Below are 20,397 nucleotides of genomic sequence, written 5' to 3'. Positions count from 1 at the left end.
CCGTCAACCCAACACCAACATTCCTACTCATCCGTACCCTGAAGTGCCACATCTACGTGTTTTTTAAACACCTCCAGGGATGGGGACCCCACCACTTCCCTGGGCAGCCTATTCCAAGGCCTGACCACTCTTTCAGTAAAGAAATGTTTCCTAATATCTAATCTAAACCTCCCCTGACACAACTTGAAGTCATTGCCTCTCATCGCTGATTACCTGGGAGAAGAGACCAACACCTGCCTTAGTTGTAGAGAGCAATAAGGTCCCCCCTCAGCCTCCTTTTCTCCAGACTAAACAGCCCCAGCTCCCTCAGCCGCTCCTCATAAGACTGTTTGTCTAGACCCTTCACAAGCCGCATTGCTCTTCTTTGGACACGCTCCAGCACCTCAATGTCCTTCTTGTAGTGAGGGGCCCAAAACAGAACACAGTACTCGAGGTGCAGCCTCACCGATGCCGAATACAGGGGCACAATCACCTCCCTACTGCTGCTGGCCACACTATTCCTGATACAAGCCAGGATGCCGTTGGCCTTCTTGGCCACCTGGGCACACTGCTGGCTCATGTTCAGCCAGCTGTCGACCAACACCCCCAGGTCCTTTTCCTTTGGGCAGCTTTCCAGCCACTCTTCTCCAAGCCAGCAGCATTGCATGGGGTTGTTGTGACCGAAGTGCAGGACGCGGCATTTGGCCTTGTTGCACCTCATACAGCTGGCCTTGGCCCATCAATCCAGTCTGTCCAGATCCGTCTGCAAAATAAAAATAATTATTTTTCATGCTAATTGGGTTTACTGGTTGGATTGATGCATAACTGGAATAGTAAATAGGGCTAGCAGTTAGGCTGCTGAAGGCTATCGAAACTATGCAAAAAGTATGGCTCATGCTTCTTAACTTCCCAGCACTGCTGTGAGATGACTGCAAAAATGAACGCTACAAGCTTTTCAGGCAGATATGAAGCCACTATTTACCCAGAAGAAAAGAGGACTGATAGAGTAGTATTTCCAGTGGTTTTGGCATTGGTTGCCTAAATTGCATGGCTGTTCTGTTAAACAAACCTTTATTTTGAAAGATTACTATAGTTCTGTCACTCTTGAAACTGGAAGTTTCATATCAGTACTTCCCATTGGTAGGTAACAATACAATGCATATAAATTTTGCAAAGCTCTAGCCATCGTGAAAGAACAGGGCTTTTCAAGTCAAGCATCAACATTCCTTTAGTCCATATCAAACCTGTGATCAATGGATTTGAATAAAGTTACACTTCTTAAAGGTAGGCAATTATCAAAGCTTTCATTCTTAGCTAAAACAGAAGTATGATAAAAGTGAGCAGAAAATATGTTATTACACAAGCAAATCGAACAGAATTTTGAACTGACATACCATTTTAATTAGTTGTCTTTATTTCTGATGCCAGTTTGAATTAATGTGCTGATCTCTAGTTCAGTTTATTTTAGAACTCTGTTTCTGTTTGAAACCCTGGAGGGTCAAAGGTTTTCATCCAGAATCTAAAAACTATTAATGTTAAAGGGCATTATGATCTGTTTTACTACACCAATATGTATTTGGTATGTCCTACTTATATCCTGTATAAGACGCCGTCACCTTTATTTAACAAAGTCTTAGTACAATTAGTGTGATTATATCATAACATTGAATTACTTTCAGCTAAGCAATAATGTGAGCCCATTCTTGTTTTGAAATTTATATAGTTACTTCATGTAATTTTCATTCAGTACTATATAGAATATGATATGAAATACCTACTTGATTTGTGTTTCTTGAGACATTATTTCTAATGATGGTCTAAGTTTTAGTGAATTAATTTGAGCGTCATTATGGCCAATGTGCTGGAGACACATTAATGTAAGTGATATCATATCCTATGCAGAGCTAATTCATCTGAATGGGAATTTGGCAAATTAATTCTGGTTCCAATATGGGAATGGAATTGATGCCCAGAAGTGTCTCCTGAATTAATGGTCTAGCACAAAGTTCTGTTTCTGTTTTCTCCAGCAGATTGAGATGTTTCACCTATTAGCCATCTAATTGTATGTTAGATTTCCCAAGTTCACGATCATCATGGGCTTTCAGCTCAGAGGTTTCCAATGAAGTAGAGTTTGTGATGGACAGAAAAAGGGCCTCTTACCACATACTTCTGCATTTTTCTGTGTTTGCTTTTTCAGTGTTCTGTGGTGCATTTTAGCATGCAACTAATGTGCGGCTCTCCAAACCATGGAGAAGTAATGTCAGAGATATGTAGGGTAATTAGCCTGAGCTTCACATATTCCTTAAACATGAGTAAAAATACCTACAGAACTTTACTGTGTACAACAGCAGCTTTTGTCTAAAACAAAGCTGCACAAAATTACGATTGTTTTAAACTATATTCCACTTTGCTTTAATTTTGTTTATTAAACAAAGTATAAGACAGATCTCCATCACAAAACATAACTGTATGGCAGGATTATGTTATCATTATTGGTTTTATTTATATAAAATAATACTCTAATAATGGAGATCTCGGAACACATATGATAGGATCAAGAATTTATTAGGAGTTTTGAATAATTTTTGCATGGTTGTGAGCCTGGGCAATCTATATCAGCCATTGGAGAAGGCTGATCATTTTCCAGCTTTTTTTTCTTTGTCAACCTCCATATGTGGAACACGAAATGAGAAATTAAAGTTCATTATGCCAAGAGAGGGGAAACCTTCCTACTTCAAATAATTTTTAAACACCAATAACTCTGTGAACTCCATCACAATCAACTGCTAATTGTTTTTTAATGGAGTCATTCTCCCATATGGAAAATTGGCAGAAGCTCAGAAATCCAGTTTCAGAGAAGCTCGTTAGAAGGACATAAATGAGAAGCCAGACAAGATGATCAAGAAAGAAGGAAATAGAGGAACAATGGACTTCCCAGATCTCAAGAGCCTTCGTGCTTCTGTTTCATTTTGCAGTCCTGTGTTTTCTGTCTACTGTACCACCAGTGACAACAGCTACTGCTCTAAAACTGGGACTTAGCAATTTGTACACCCAAGCCCTGAGGGCACCTCCAACGTGAGTATGCCTGCAGAGTCCCTGGGGTTCCCTCCATCCTGCTTACAGCCAAAGACCTCCTTTCAGCCCCTTGGAGCTCCACCCACCCTACCCATGGTCCAGGACCTCAAGTCAGCCCACTGGGGCCTTCAGTCACTACCTCAGCAATACTACAGTAATGTGGGTCTCCAGCTCCCCTAGGATTTCTAGATAGTGTTTGGAAATTGCAATGCCGCAGAAGAATCTGGCATTCAACACTCTTAGTTTCAGTAAAGATGGGCTATGGCCTATCTGCCAAGGCCAATAGTTTTTCAGCAGAACACATGAGACTTGTGCAACCAGATAACCAATTAAATGATTATCACCTCAATCAGCAGCTTCTTTGGTGTGACGGCTGACCCTTTGTGGAGTGATCACAGATTGCAGACTTATTTTCTTTCAGTCTACTTATTATTTTAATTCACACAAATGCAAATCTCTCTGTGTGTGCAGCTATATTTATTACTCTTACAAACTACTTGGCACATATGCCAGTCTCTTTAAAAATCTGTTTACTGCTCTTTGAGCTTGTTTTAGAGTTAGCAAAAAGATGATTCTACACACGCTGTGGTAATCTAACAAAAAAAACTGAAGAACACAAATGAAAAAATCCTTATTTCACATTCTGGCACAGTAACATAATATTCTTTCATTTAAAGGGTATATAATTTTTTAAAAAGTTTCATTTCCAAAAAGCTTCTTTACACTAGAAGTTGTATAGCTAATACAGAAGGTTTTTCCTGACTGTTTGCCACAATAATTCTGGCTTGAAACTCATGTAAGTAAGCATGTTTACAAACATAAATAAATACTAATAATAGAGAAGAAATGTTAATAAATATTTACCAAAGGGGAAAATGTTGCTTAAAAAATTAATTACGATCAAAATCAGCAGTGCACCTTTGTAGATAGTTGTATTTCAATCAGAGTATCATAGCTTTCGAAATTTTGAAATGTGTACTTAAATATCACCATATATAGTAGTTACTTCTACTTAATAAGGCTGCAACAGATATGGGAAAGGCTTAAAGAAAATGTTTTGATTTTGTAATCAAAAATGAGAAATTTTATCATAGATTCCTAGTGCTTTCACTTCTGTGTTTTAGATTTTGAGATCAGAGTTGCAGCACTTCACCCCTAAGATGTCTTTATTTTCCTGTGTTTCATTACAGCTACATTATTTTGAGGACATTTTATTGTGTGATTATGACATATTGTTCTTCTGTTGCTATTCATATCTGTATGTTAATATATGCATCATATGTTGAATCAAATCCGTCAAGAATTCTGCTACCTGAACGTCATTTATCAAATCCTTGGGATATTTTCAGAATTTAAAGTATATTATATTTGGTTATAACATACATTTTTGCTTTTCTGTTTTACCTTGTTCTATATTGTACTGTTGATAGAGCTCTTTACCTAAAGAATCTCATGGCTTTGTACCAGAAGATAGGAAGACAGAAGACAATTTGAATAGGTAAAAATACAAACAATACTGAATTTCAACTCTCAAATGCATTCATGGTATATGCTGTTGGGCTTACTTAAAAATTACACTATAGTCTCTCCCAACAAAATCCTTTTTATTTTTCTCATTAGGAGTACAGATAATAAAGCAAGCAGAAATTGAAATGAGTCAAAGAGAAGCTAAAGGTTGAAAATATCTTTCTTAAAACATATTTTTGAAATAAAACTTTATTACTGAAGTTATATTATTTAGATATAGATTTCTGTAAAAACACATCTTAAGGAAAAGCATTTTTTTAAAATATCAAAATTTGGAGGACAGGGGCATGCTAGTTCTTTGGCACATTTTCTTTAAAGTCTTTGTATGTGCACATTAATTCATAACTTTTCTTTCATCCATTAGTACTAGAAACAATTGTAGTTCTTTAGTTTCTGAACAAATCAGCACTTTTTTAATGTTCAGATAGTTGATGTGCTCTGGGTGCTTACTGAAGGGAAAAGGTCCAGTGTAACGCACCTTAAAGCTCTGGTTGCCAGGATTTCATCACAGCATGAAGAGTTCATGTTAATGCATCAAAAACATGTGTTTCTATGAATAAATAGAGAGCAATACCACAAAACTTTTAGCACTACAACTTACTAAATATTATTTGTTCTCTTGTTTACAGACAGTCTCTGCTCTTGGATATTATCTCATTTCAAAGTAAGTGTCTTCACACGATGAAGCAAACTAAGTTGTTTAAAAATCAATTTGTACATCATCTCATAGGCTTTTTACATAACAAAATTACTCAGTAACCATTTCTAAAATTTAGCAACTTTTTTTTATATACAGACTTGTTAGTAAAGCTATTAATCTTCATGCAAAGTGAGAATATATATTTTATTTTCACACAAATTAAGAAATATACTAGTTCAAGAAAAAGCTATGTGAGGACATGAATATATGAACAGTTCTGCAATATGTATATAATCCAATTATCAAGAACATATGAGAAAGTAAACCTATAAGGTTGCAAATAATACTCTTTATATATAAAAATAACTAATTTTATACTTGGGTGGGACTAAATTAGCTGTTTTGAAATGCATCCTTATCCGTTGTTCATACTCTGGAGCACATACCAACACAAATAAACTGCCACAAAAATATTTTGTGCAATAAAACCTTCAGCAGCTGGATACTGCTGTAATTGGAAAAGCATGTAAAAATCTGTGTAATTGGCAGCAGAGATGGAGGAAAGGACATGAGCAGGAATCCCAATAAGAGAACTTGCAGCAACCAAGAAAAGCAAAGCTTTTCTGAACTGTAGATGCAGGGAGAACTCTTACAAAAAGGCTTCAGTTTGTAAACTGATACAATGCAGATTTTGGAATTTGGAATGAATCATTCTTTCAATCCATTCAACTTAAATTTCCAAAGATAACAAATTTACATGTCATCATCGTGAAACTCTTAAAGGATCGGTAAGCCTCCCACAGAGAGAAGCAGGCATATTATCAATTCCAATACAGACATCTCAACTTGTCTCATTTTAGTGTCATTACAGAGCACAACATGAGATAATACCCAACTTATTTCCCCTCAAAGCTCTGACCAATAAGCTATCATTAAAATGCTTAAACTAAAATTAAAATGAAGCCATAATTAATTTTTTTTTTTTTTGCTTTTTATTAGCAATGAAAGTAGACTTACATTTAAAGGGAAACTTAGAATTCCATCAATGAAGCACTTTTGTTCCAATAGTCATGGACTGTAAATGTTCAATTTTTAAAGAAATGCTGGGTAATGAACTAAAACTTCTTAAGCAGAAGCATGTATAAAAAGGGATTTTACTTTTTGTTTGAAATCTACCACTCAATTTTATGCAGTCAGATTGTGATGTCTGCTGTTGCTAAGCACTGGATTGCCTAGAAGTTTATATGATCATACAGATTTAATATAAGAATCAACATTCACTGAAATTTTCAGATTATAAACTGTATCCATTGTTCTCTACTTAAGTTAATTCATTATTAATGTAGTTTATAAGTGATATTATCTTCATAAAAATATGTGAGATGCCTCATTTTTGCTCTGAACATCTTTTCCTATAGCAAAATTTTTGAATTGTACGTGTGAGAAGAGATATTTAAAATTTAGTCAAGTTTGATGTATTTTACTATGTATGTATTTCTATATGCAACAGACATACAAGTACTAATTCTAGTCAGTAGTTTTTGTGTCTTGGTCTTGTGTTCATCTGCTAACATTTTAAAGCTTTCCATCACACACCGCTGCTAAATATATTTTCCTCTAAGAGGCTAAACAACTGATGTATATTCTGTTTGGTTTGTAAACGCATTCTTTAAGTTCAACATTCCCTTTTCATAAATACTTCCAAACCTTGGAAGTATTTTCTGTCATGAACACAATAAATGTCTTGTCTATAAACTGCTTCTTCCGGTCCTACCAATCAATGGCCAAAATGAAATTTACAATCATAGGATCAAGAGCTCTACTGTTTAGGATGAAGTGTCCATTTAACAGCTTTCAATCTCTTAATACTCAGAGAAGGTGAGAAATAAATATTCAGGCAGTATGCACTGCCCAACAATCAAACTCTTATCTCATGCTTGTAAACAGGTAGCATTTGCAGCCTGACCTACGTGTCTATAATCAGATAGGAGAGTCTTGCTTCTGTGGATGTACAGTTCTCAGCAAAGAGCCAAAAATCTGTGACTGCAGATCATAAGGGAGAACAGAGAAGCGAGACTGTGTCCCCCCATTTAGGAAAGCTGGAATATCCCAAGTGGGGGGGGGTTATTGTTTTTTTTGTTGTTGTTGGGATTATTATTATTATTATTATTATTATTATTATTATTATTACTACTACTACTACTACTATTACTATTATTAGAGGCAGCAGTCAGAGTGCAGCACTGTAAGAGCTCCCTTAAGTATCTTTGATGAAGTTAACCTAGGTAGGGGAAAAAATCTACTGCAGAAACAGCATGCAACTTCATTGAAACTAGTCTACATTGCTTTTCAGTAAGGTTACATAGTCTGCAAAGTAGGTTATCTCCCCAGTGCTTGGGATGGAGGAGGAGGATTGCAAAAAACCTGAAGAGCTCATTTAGCAGACTAGTATCAGGTGCCAAACAAAAAGGGGGAAATTCCAAATGCTTTTTTTTTTTTAAATTGAGAACTTGTTATAAAGAGAATAAATTACCTTCTTTTGAAAGTATAACCTATGATTAGACAAACCTGACTTTATCATACTCCAGTATGTCTTGCTTGTTTAGATTCCAACAAAAATCAAACTTCCTAGTAATGCATCTGAGCAGCGTAATCAAACAGATGACAACATGTATTTGCTTAGTCATTAAATAAGAACTAAAAAATACATTTGTATCTCCTCAGAGCCTCTGGCAAAAGGCCTTATTCTCTTTTGCTATTGCTTATTATTTACTCCTTCCAGTCAGATACCTGATATAATGAGTGGTTTATGGAGAATCAATATTTTGGCTGAAACTCATTTACATTGTCCTTATGAACATGCAGAAGCTTACAATCTGGGAACAGTGACTTGTTTTCATTTGCCATTTTGCTCTGACTTATATTCTTGTGATTTCATCTCATATTTTCATGTTGCACTAAAAAGAATATTTTTGAGACACATATTTTCCTTCTGCTGAAAACTCATGAAAATTAATCATAATATCTTTACCTTCCTTCAGTAGCTTCTATACTTCTTGGTGATATGTTGAATCTGCTGGTCCTAGAAGCAAAAACCCAAGGCAGTCCTGAGAATCTTCTATGTTTATGACTATTTCTTTAAGTTTGCTTTTATCCTTTCTAATTTTCATCTAATCTCTCTATGTTTCTGTTTATGGTCTCATTCTAATGATTTTTCTTAACGTAGATATTAATTTGCAAAAGGAAATAGGCTTGGACTCATACAATAGTTTGTCCTCTTCCATGTTGCATTTAACAACCTTTTTATGTTGCCTTTTTACTCCTTATATTTAAAATGCTACTTAAATATAAGTCAAGTGTAAATTTTTAGGTTGCTGACACTTGCTGTAAAAATTCACTACTAAAAAAAATAAAAAATATTTATTTTTATTAAAAAAATAAAGCAGGATTGGATCAACACTGGAAGCTTAAAAGTATGTGTAATTACTACTATTGCTTTATCTGTTCAGGAACTGACTAGCTTGTGTCTAAAAAACTGAAAAGCACATATATACTTATATATGTGTATATATATAATCTCTGAGGAAGCTTGTTCAGTACATTTAAACCTGTTTAGAAATTATACTATGAAATAGGTCCTACATTATAAATTTAAAAATGTTCTAAGGAAATTGGCTGCCATAAAGGTAAAAAATATGTACAATGCTCTTTTCTGTTGCAAATCACTAAATTTAAAACAAATATTCTGTTTAGCCTGTTGATGTGTGTGTTTATAACTTTCAGATTTCTATTGCCTCACTATTTTTTAAGTGATATAATAAGCATTGACATACTTCTACAGAGGAAGAAATTTGTTTTTGGATGTAGGCCTTGACTTTACTATACATGGAGTATTATGGTGTTGGAGAGCCAAGTGATGGGTTTTGTTCGCAGAAGAGAAAAGCTTGTCTTCGTTTGCAAAAATTTTGAATGTACAGATATACGACTGCTAGACTACCTTTTCAATTGTAAATTTTTAACCTAATTATGTATAATGAAATACTGACTGTGCTTTCAGCTGCATAAGTAACTTTTTCACCATGCAGAAATATAAATACTACACATATTGCTCTACACATATAGCAAATTAAGACAATGATAGACATTTTTGTCTATCTCCTAATTCCACCCATAAGAAAAGATTTTTAGTCACTTATTACTAATCCAGCAGTTTATAACTATCCTTTGTCTGCTAACTGCTGTGATCCAATCTTCTGTCATTCTTTGTACAGTACAGAAAATGCATTTTTAAATTGCTTACATCAGCTGTTGGATTGTATGAAAATAATTTAATTACATGCTGTTAGTTAATGGCACTTCCCATACCTGTCTTCACAGTCTAAACTGTTTTCTTACCATTTGATTTGTATGTGACAATGTTATACCATGAGGATTGCGTAGATTCAATCTTTTTTTCCAAACAAAAGTTATGATCCCATAGATTATAGCTTTACTGTCCGTTTCTCAGAACACAGGAAATTAAGATACCAAGCAGAATAAGAAGATTTATTTTTAAAAGGTCCAGAAATTTCTTTCCCCAGAGACCAAGGAAAAAGTTACATGGCTAGATTATTTTTTCATTCTGGTTATAACAAATTCCATCCTTATAACAGGGGGAAAACGGTATTAAAATCTTAAACTAAACTGGTACACACCTGAGTAACTTAATGAGCTGTCATGGAGTTAGCCCCAAATCACATCAACACCAAGAATTTGGTGTATGGCTTATTGTTATTTGTATTATTATGCTAACTTGTGTCTGAGTGTGCTAATTGGCTGTAAGGTCCTAAGTTACTCATATTAGACTTTTAATGAGAATGTCACATTTTCATCTACAGTTGCTCTGTAGTTCAAATTATATGGGAAAGAAAAAGAATTATGTAATAACAAACACATTGTTCAGTAAAACATTTCCGTTAGCCAAAGTCAAAAAGCTATGGAGAACATTTTAGTCAAAGAAAAAACTGTGAGCATCACAGAGAAGTTAGAATATGTCATAAAGACATGAAAGGCGCCTTATCTGTCATGTATTTCACACACTATGGATTAGTTTCATGAAACACAACACACCTGTCTCAAGAAAGAAGATACCACTGTATTTATTTAACACATTAAAATATTTCTGTAGGTTTTGGTCAGAAGGGGATATATTCCTGAATTGAACAGAGCCAAGAGAGTTGAACAGACCAAGGATGCCATGTCAACAGTTGCAGTTTACTCTGTCCTTCACTACAAGTTTGCAATGTTCTGAATATTTGCATTTCTTTGTGTCATAGGTATTCATTTTCCCCTTTTCAATTTTTTTTTTTTTTTTTTTTTTGCAAAACAGCGCAATATCTTAGTTTAGAAAACAACATATGTTTGTGTAAAATACTGAAGTAAAAACTTTCAGGAAAAATTACAGAGCTATGTCATGAAATTTTCTCAATAAGACAGCTGCCAGTGTCTCCAAAGGCATATTGCATATCATTGAATCTTTTGCAAAAACCCCAACCATTTGGAGTCTCCAGCACTGGAAGATATCACTGCATTGTAATGAAATAAACCTTCTATTTCCTTTTCTGATGGAAGACAGGAGATTATGTGAATAGTGTGAACCCAAGGATGTATCTTGAATTGTGTGAGATTTTGAGAAAGTTATTTGTGACATTCTCATAAAATACAGAAATATTGTTGATGAAAATATGCAAGGTATAAATATGACTAAATCTGAAGTTGAAGATTGCATTAAAAATCTGAAACAGAACATTTCTGAAGATGATATGAGGCTGGAGACAAGCACATTAGACAATAGTGATACAATTTCTAATTGATTTAATTTTAGAAATATTGTGTGGAATAAAAATGAAATTCAGTGAAACCAAATGGGAAATACTATACTTCAGAGGAGAAATCAATATAAAATAAAGAGTTCTGAAACCGCAGTGCTTCAGGAAAGATGTGGAAAAATGCAGAGTAAACCTGTGTCGCACTTCACAGTACTAAGGTCATAGCTGGAGCATGGCAGGCTAATACTGTTCAGAATAAAGCTTATAAAAGATATATAATTTTTTTCCTGCAGAGGTGGACAGGATCATTTGAGAATTATAAGTGATGCTTTAAGGGCCTTGTTGAGACACAACATGAAGAGTGGAAAAGGAAAAAACACTCCAGCTCTTGTAGTGGTTATGAAAAGCTGCTTAACACAGCCAATGCAAAGTAAAGTTAGAGAATCTCTCTGTAATTCAGACATAAAATAATAGCTTTTTACATGGATTTCTGATCTTCAGACTTCTGAAGGAGACAGAAGTTCAAACATACACTGTTAAAGGAGAAAAATTTATTTCTGCCCACTGTTAATCTGTTGTCCAGCCAAAAGAAAAGATGTGAGAGAAGCTAGGCATTACAACATAGCAGAAAAAAATAGCAAAAAAAAACCCCAGAACAACAAAACAAAAAAACAGAAACAAGCTATTGAGAGGAGAACACACATTTTCTCAGGATAAAAGGTTGCGAATCAGCTAGTAAAAATAATCAGCATACAGGCCCAGAAGATGAAGTGAACCAATACTGAAAGACTTTATCATTGATTGAGACTTCTTTAATAAAACTCAAGTATTTTACACAGTATAACATCACACTTGTGTATCTTAGCCTGACATGCTAGTAATAATTTCCGAACCCTAAAAATCAGTATCCTCCAAGATTTGATCCTACAAATTTGGAAGTAAATTATAGGTTATATATATGCTTGACAAACATCAGTAAATTATACTAATAGCTTCCTTCTGTATTCTTTAATGGATTACATTTGTTGAGAAAAACAAGAACTAATATGAAATATTTGTATGTGCCAGCAATATTCAGTGTTTAGGTATATATATATTATTAGCTCTTGAGGTATTAGATAAGACTAGGATATGTTGATGGGCAGGCTTCATGTCTTGTATAAGACTAACATGTCTACATTGAGTCTACAGATGTTGCTCCACAGGCACCAAGCAGTTTCACAACTAAGAAGTCTCTTTAGGTAGAGCATCGTTATTTAATTCCACAAAGTAGGTACCCAGTTAGATTTAGATTTGCTGATAGATAAATTGAGCTTAATTTAGGAAAGTATATTATACCAAATTAGTCAAGGTACTCCTACCATTATTATGGGAGAGGTTCTTTGCCCCGGTCAATACCTTTCACACTACTGTGGTAGTACAAAAGGAGTAAAACTAATTTGCAAGCCTGCTTTCAGCATGGAAAATATCAAATACACCACTGCTTCTTATACCTCCATAGCACTCTGCAGAGGGAGAGCATCAAGAATGAATTTTAGAGGAGAGTATATCTTGAGCTCTGGCTAATGTCAGCTGCAGGAGACCCCAGTTCAGCTGGGGAGATGCCAGTAATCTGGGGAGACACCAGTCAGCTGATATAAATTAATGCATGACCCAGAGTCTGAACTGTGCTACAGCAGTTAGTTAATGAGCTGTAAAAGGAGGAATGGAGATAAGGGAAGGTAGCCAGGTGTGTTAATTGCAAGCAGTTTAACTCTACCTTTGGAAAGCAGAATGATATAAGTTATCTGTTTGATGGAATTACACATAAACAGCTCATAACTGAAAAAAAATCATTTCAAACCTATTTTTTGCTGACTTTTTACATCTTCATTCTCATTCTCTGATTTTAAATGTAGATCTAGATGGCTGGAATTCAAACACTGGTCTAAAATTTTAAGAAAGCTGGGAAGTTACATCTTGGTACCCAAAGTGATTTAAGGCAATCAGTGAAGTTCAGAAGTAGCCTTGGTTGACCCTGTTGTTTGATATGGAGTTCATAGCTGCTTCAATATGACTAGAGGAGGAACTAGCTGTCCAGCTCTGTACAGAGGTGGTTTTGTTTGATAGCGTCAATAGGAAGTTTATAAGTGAGTTTAGCAATATCTAAAATTCATACAGAAATATTTATTTCTAGAGTATTCTTCAATTTTATGTCACAGAAGCCAGAAAGCCTTGCAGTAGACATGCTTATACTGCTAAAATTGAATAATTTATCATGACATATCAATGCAGATACTATTTTCATGTTTTTTATACCAGTAACAAAGCTTTTAATTTCACAGGAGTTGGGCATTGCTTATATGGGTATAAATGACACCAGAATTAGTCCTTGTATATGCAAAGCATAATTAAGATATTAGTCCACATTAGCTTCGTAAACATCTAAGTACTGTAGATATGTGAAAAACATAGTAATATTAAAATACCAAGTAAATCTAGCATCATTCTGCACTCCCTTTTGTCAAGCATGCAAAATTATGGAATATGTGCTCTCACAGGAATTCAAACACATTAATTACGAAATAAATACAACAGAAAATAGGTCGCAACAGCTTTATTTTCCTAAAAATCACACATTCTTTTCTACATGCAGTTAGAATTACCATTCTTGTTTATTACAATTCGTTGCCATGTGCTATATATCATACATAATTCTGGGTTATTAAATTCCTGAAGCCTGCAATACAACAAACTTAATAGATTTTATGCAAATCATTATATAACAAAATAGGAGCAGCTGGTCCTCAACACATCAGAATCTTTCCATAACAGTTTCATATTTTGTTTAAATTAAACAAAACATAAAGGTACCTCTGTGGCAACTAGCTTATTTAAATCTGTTCTACCCCAGTTTTTCTTGCATTTTTGCCATTTGTTTTTATAGCATTAAAGTAAAATATTTGTGCTAATATTCCTTAGATATTTAGTTGTTTACTATTTCTGAATTGTGCTGTGAACCTGTACAGATATGTGTTTATTCCTATATTTCCATCAGAAGGAAATCTATTGCTATCAATAGAATACACAATTAATCTCACAGAATTGCCTAGAAGAGAGAAAGCAAACTTTACACTGGGAATCTTAAACTAGTATCTTTTAAGCCCTGCTGCTATACAACTCTATGACACATTTCCCTTAAAACTCACTCATTTTACATTCTCCCTGCCACTAGCAGTGTCAGAAGATGGATGACACAGCAAATAAAGCTAAAAGAAGTCATGAAAACAAAAAAAGAAAAATTATTGGAAAAAAGGAACTGAGAAAAAATAAGTCCAAAATAACTTTCTTCTGTCCTGAGAGATTTTAACAGCATATCTGAAGGTGGTCTTTCCTGTTGCCATGTAAAAGAAATTTCTTATCATCTTTTATATCTATTGCACCAAATGTTCCAAAATCATATCTAATACATATCCATGACTTTGAACTTGCACAATAACTGATTAGTTTTGTAATAAGCACCAAATTAAGTAGGAAACAGGCTATAAAAAGCTATTGCAAAATAGTCCTGTTGTGAACAAAGATGCATAATATTATAGGTTAATCTTTTGGGGGTCTATTGACTTATATGATCACACACTGCAACTTTTTTAAGGAGAAAAGAGTCTTCCTTTCACTATACTTTTTATGAGAACCTCTATAAGCTTACTTACTACATCTTTTTAATTTTTCTGAAAAGGAATAATATAATTTTGGGATCTAAAATACTGGGCAGTATGCTCCACTAGAAGTGGTTCAACAAGTGCAAGGGCTCTAACGAACTTAGTTGAAATTCAGTAACTTTCTTGCTCTCTTTCCTTCCTTCTCTACTTTTTTTTTCTTTTAATTCTCTAAAACCCTTAGTTAAGGGTAATACTGTTCCAAGATATATGATCATATGATATTTGAGGAGAGGAGAAAGCCATTTCCCGAGCTTTGATTCCAGCCAGAGGGCAACCCTGTTAATGGTCTTGACACCTACAACAAAAATGTCTAATTTTCTAGCACAACTTTGATGCAAGTACTTGAGGGAGTTTTCATATTTTATCAAGATTTTCACTGAAATGATACTATGTATTCTGCAAAAAAGGTTGTGTTTTTCCTCCATTGCAGCATAATTCAAGAATATTTTCCCACAAGCTATATGCTTAGCATCTCAGGTTTTCTAACTCTTACTAGAAAGCGGGAAAAGTCGTCATCAGCAGAGTTATACAGCACAAGCTATAGAATTTAAATTCCCTTGTTTTCAGGCACCTCACCAGCCTCATTGCCCTTCTTTGGACACGCTCCAGCAACTCAATGTCCTTCTTGTAGTGAGGGGCCCAAAAGAGAGCACAGTACTCGAGGTGCAGCCTCACCAGTGCCAAGCACAGGGGCATGGTCACCTCCCTACTGCTGCTGGCCACACTATTCCTGATACAAGCCAGGATGCCGTTAGCCTTCTTGGCCACCTGGGCACACTGCTGGCTCATGTTCAGCTGGCTGCTGACCAACATCCCCAGGTCCTTTTCCTCTGGACAGCTTTCCAGCCACTCTACTCCATGCCTGTAGAGTTGCATGGGGTTGTTGCAACTGAAGTGCAGGACGCGGCATTTGGCCTTGTTAAACCTCATACAGTTGGCCTTGGCCTGTCAATCCAGCCTGTCCAGATCCCTCTGCCAAGCCTTCCTACCCTCAAGCAGATTGACACTCCCACCCAGCTTGGTGTCATCTGCAAACTTACTGAGGGAGCACGCAATCCTCTCATCCAGATCATTGGTAAAGATGTTAAACAAGGCTGGACTCAAAACTGAGCCCTGGGGAACACCACTTGTGACCGGCCGCCAACTGGATTTAACTCTACCACTCTCTGGGCTCAGCCATTCAGCCAGTTATTTATCCAGCAGAGAGTACACCCGTCCAAACCACGGGCAGCTAGTTTCTCCAGGAGGAAGCTGTGGGGAACAGTGTCAAAGGCCTTATTAAAGTCCAGGTAGATGACATCCACAGTCTGACCTTCATCCACTAGGCGTGTCTCCTGGTCATAGAAGGAGATCAGGTTGGTCAAGCAGGACCTGCCTTTCATGAACCCATGCTGGCTGGGCCTGATCCCCTGGTTGTCCTTCACATGCCTGGTGAGCACACTCAGGATGAATCGCTCCATAATCTTCCCCGGCACTGAGGTCAGGCTGTAGGAAGGTAAATAGGAAGAAGAGGAAAAAAACAGTAGACACTGACTTGGTTCAAACCTATTTCCTGTACATGTGTGAAAAGGACAGACACTTCCTTAAAGTGTACTAGCTAAAATGAACAAGACCTCCAAAATGTAAAAAAAAGCTGAAGACAAATGTTGATGCCTGAAAAAAATGTATTGAAACTGTAGGCAAATAAGGTACCTATCACTTAATTCTTGATCTCTGACATGAATGAGAAACATAAATTTGCTAAAAAAATATTACCAATTTGTTTAACAACTTGAACAAGAGAAGTAGTAGTATTTTTGCTTCCTTTTCAGGTAGACTGTTATGTCCAAGTTCAAAGAACAAAGCATAAAACAAACAAGAAAATGCCTTATAGAGCTCAAAACATTTATAGTTACATATAACTTCACAAAGTAAGTATTTTTTGCAGTGGATACAATACATACATTTGGAGAAGGTTGATTTTCTCCGGAGAAGAAGGGGTGTTCATATTCAGAAGCTAACATTCATCTTCAATACTGAAGATGAAAAACAGTACTTTAGCTTTCAGACATGGTGGTAAACTCTTCTTGGCTTCAGCATTAAGTAGAGAAAGACTAAGTCTGAGCACTTCTGAAGATTCCACCTTAAATCTTCTCATTCTACAATAAAAAATTTACATTTTCTCTTGAGTATCTGAAATACTGTCCTCAAACTTTAGTATTTAATGGTGAGTTAGTCTTTATGATACTACCTCACAAATTCCCTGCTTCTTTTTCTTTCTTTTTTTTACTGATTATCATCTATTCTTCTTACAGCTATGAAGTTTTAATACTTTAATATATGTACATAATAAAGAAAGAAAGCAGACAAAATGTCTATAACAGCAAGCAGGTCACATTATAAACAAGTCAAAATCTTCTTGTTTCACACTGTTCATTCATTTTTCACTGGCTGTTAGATCCTGCCTCTAGATCTAAGAATCTGTCTTTTTGTATCTACACTGCCACACTTCTACATTTTTTATTCACAGTTTTCTGGGACATTTTGCAAGTAATTAATAAAAGCATACCTATAATGCAGGCTTGCATATGAGAAATAACTTTTCTTATTCTGAGATTTTGTATTTTCTGGCAAAAATTATTTCTTCTAAGAGTAAACACAGATGAAAAGCTTGAAAATTCATGGTCAAAGCCCTAAGATTTTATAGTTTATATGCTTCAGGTATCTTAGTCAAACCAACTCAGTCTCTTGGGTTTACAGGATTAGCTTGGAAATCTCCAAGAGAAGCTTCTCCCCTGAGGCTTAGTTGTGTTTCTCATGTTCATGCAGTTGGCTCCACAATATCCCAATATCTGCATTTCTTATGGTATCTTTTTGTGTACACTTCAGGAAGTACAAACATTTATGGAAATGAAAGCATACTACAATTTTTATAGCTACAGAAATGGATTAGTCATTGGTTTCTTGTTCAGGTAAACTATATTTTTTTACCTGGACTAGTTTTAGTAGATGACAATTTAGGGATATGAACAGCTGCTGCAATTTCTAACAATGGTTAGCATAGTCCACTGCAAAACTTATGAGAAATACATTAGAAAGGAAGCTTAAATACTGACATGGGAACGTTAAGGAAAAAAATTTGGAAAGATGAGTCCTGAATGGTGTGATTACAGCAGCTTTTATTTGTTCTGGGTTTTTTTAACATGAATTTATGCATATATACTCCTGTAGTTGGCAGATTCTCTTAGTGACGACATCGATTTCTATCGTCAGCTTTCTGGGCTCTAACAAATATGCTTTTCTTTACTTTGAATGACAAGATGACTGAATGTACAGTGTGTGTTTTGTATAATATTTTTTCACAAAAAACACTCAGGTTTTTTACACATGTTAATTTTACGTGATTGTGTTGAGAATGGCCTTTTCGGGGTTGAGGTGAATCCTAAATTAAAGTTTCAATAAATAAATTCTTTATTTTCCTTCTGTTTTCCTCCTCAAATTTTTTGTAGTTATATCTTTTGCTTTCATACCAGAATGATATTTTTTTAATTATTTCAATTTTATGTCATGTGTTTTGAAAATATTTAAGAAAACATATTTCATAAAGAATAGCCCGGATTTCCTTTAATTTTTATAATTCCATTTGATAGTATTTTATGCCGTTGTTAAGTAGTTCAACCAGTAATATTTCTAGTATGTAAAGGGAATTCTTTTTAATGTATTGGTTGCAGACAAGTGATCCTGAGAAAGAGTCTGGTAAATGGTGAGTACGCTAGATTACTGTTAAATTCTCTTTCTTTTTTCCCAATTTAAAATGCCATGTACAAATTTATAGAAGTTTATATTTTCCTTCTGCTCATCCTTTTAATCTGCATATCCACCCAGGTTTTCAAATACACAAAGAATGCCATAAGGTTAAGATAATGGTAAGGATAAAGAAGGGAGATAGACAAACTGATCTGTTGTTGGTAGATGAAACCAATGAAATATGCTTGTTCCAATGCTTAGACTGTCCAATGGACTCACAACAGCTCAGGATAAAAATCTGAGACTGATTAGTTGTGCGTTTCCGTACCTCAATTTGGACAAGCTACATTACCTGAATTCTTTACCAGCCTACTCTTGGGATCAATCATATATTCTCTATAATTGTTTTTTTTATTCTTAGATTATATATATCCTCTGCCTTGATTTCATTTGAATATATCTTTTGAAGGAATATATGGCAGTTGTGTGCTTATGTGTTAGTAGATACGTTCACAAGACATACATAAAGATGCACAACCCAAAAGCTTTGCTATGAACAATATGTATATTTTTCACTATATTTTACAGCCCTAAATCTCTGAAAGTAATCAAATGAACCTCAGCAAGTGCCATGCTGGAACAAAGTCTTTCATTGCTTTGCGTGGTCATGCCATTCAGTTGCATTCAGCTCTCTCATGGTTCTTTCCATATTTTGTTCACAGGCTAAAACCTTAGCAGAGTCTCAGCTTGTTAAGTCTCTAAGAACATTAATTTTGACCATTTAAAGGTTACTGGTTAAAAAAATAACAAACTAGTACTTCTTATGAGTCACAGTCAACAGTGGTACACAGCATTCATGTAAGCTAGAAAGAAGCAAAAGGTAGGTTTCTCTAAAATCTTTTATATTTGTTTCTTTTGTCAAGGCTTGGGATTGCTAAAAATGTGATGTGTATATATATTATTGTAACTCAGGAGTTCTGCAGTAATTTAAATTTAAAACGAATCTGCAGCAGCTTTCTATTCTGATTCACCTTTCTACAACAAACCTAAATCTGTTCTTTCATTCTATATGTATATATCCCTATATGTAACTGAAGCTAATGTCATCGAGGAGGATACAAGTAGCTCTACACTGTCAGTCTCCTAGCTTTTCTGTCCAGCTGCATTGCGAACAACAGAAATTGCTGGGTAAGTCTTGCTCTGCCCTCACAGGTTTTAAAAGACTAATGCTCAGTCATTCTGCAACAGTGGCTTGTGTCAGCTAGCTGCATGTGTAAGTTACGGAGACTTGCATGAAACAAATGAAGTTATTAAAAATGTAGCCTCTACAGTCTTAGCTTATCTCTGTAAGGCCTAAGTGGATGGTGAAGGTTCAAAGTTTTATGATTTAAACAAACGTTTACAGTTTCAGTAGACAATGAAGAATTCAGCAAACAGCTTACATGACTTCTTATCTGCCAAAGCCTTGCTTCAGAATGATCTTCTTACGAATTAATTAGTTGCAAGCCAATTATTTTGTATTACTAGTTATCATGTTACAGACTACAGACTATATTTGTGGCAACGCATCACATGTGCTTCCTTTCCACATACTTACTAGTAATAGTAACACACATTCATACCAGAAACAACATGGAAAATTTATCTGTAAAATTTCAGCCTATGTAACTACAATTTGGCATGATTATCTGTAACTAAAAAGAAGCTGTTCCCGTGAAAAACATCAGACCACCTTAAATAGTGGTGATATTAACAAATTAATCTTTAATGATGAAATTATAGATGTTTGCATGACAAATAAAAATGCAAGAGGTTGAAACTAAAAAAAAAAGTTAGAAAACAAAGAAAACAAAAGAGTTGATTTACAATGTAGTTTTCAAAAGCCAAACCAGATTATCATAAACAAAGAATAACTAGCTTGAAATAAAATTTAAACAAAAAC

General features: G+C 35.1%; 1 long non-coding RNA gene across 2 annotated transcripts in view; it reads right to left on the bottom strand.

Moving 5' to 3' along the window:
- Positions 1 to 13,653: 13,653 nt before the first annotated feature.
- Positions 13,654 to 20,397, bottom strand: part of LOC142360901 (uncharacterized) — a 79,275-nt gene continuing 72,531 nt past the window's right edge. For both annotated transcript variants that reach the window (XR_012763532.1, XR_012763533.1), the window contains exons 5-6: positions 16,673 to 16,867; positions 13,654 to 16,214 (exon numbers count right to left, since the gene is read on the bottom strand). This is a non-coding gene — a long non-coding RNA (uncharacterized LOC142360901). The remainder of the gene's footprint in view (positions 16,215 to 16,672; positions 16,868 to 20,397) is intronic.

This window comes from Opisthocomus hoazin, chromosome 3 (assembly GCF_030867145.1).
Source record: "Opisthocomus hoazin isolate bOpiHoa1 chromosome 3, bOpiHoa1.hap1, whole genome shotgun sequence".
Lineage (NCBI taxonomy): Eukaryota > Metazoa > Chordata > Aves > Opisthocomiformes > Opisthocomidae > Opisthocomus > Opisthocomus hoazin.
Note: the sequence above shows the minus strand (reverse complement) of the source record. Positions and strands in the feature narration are given on the sequence as shown.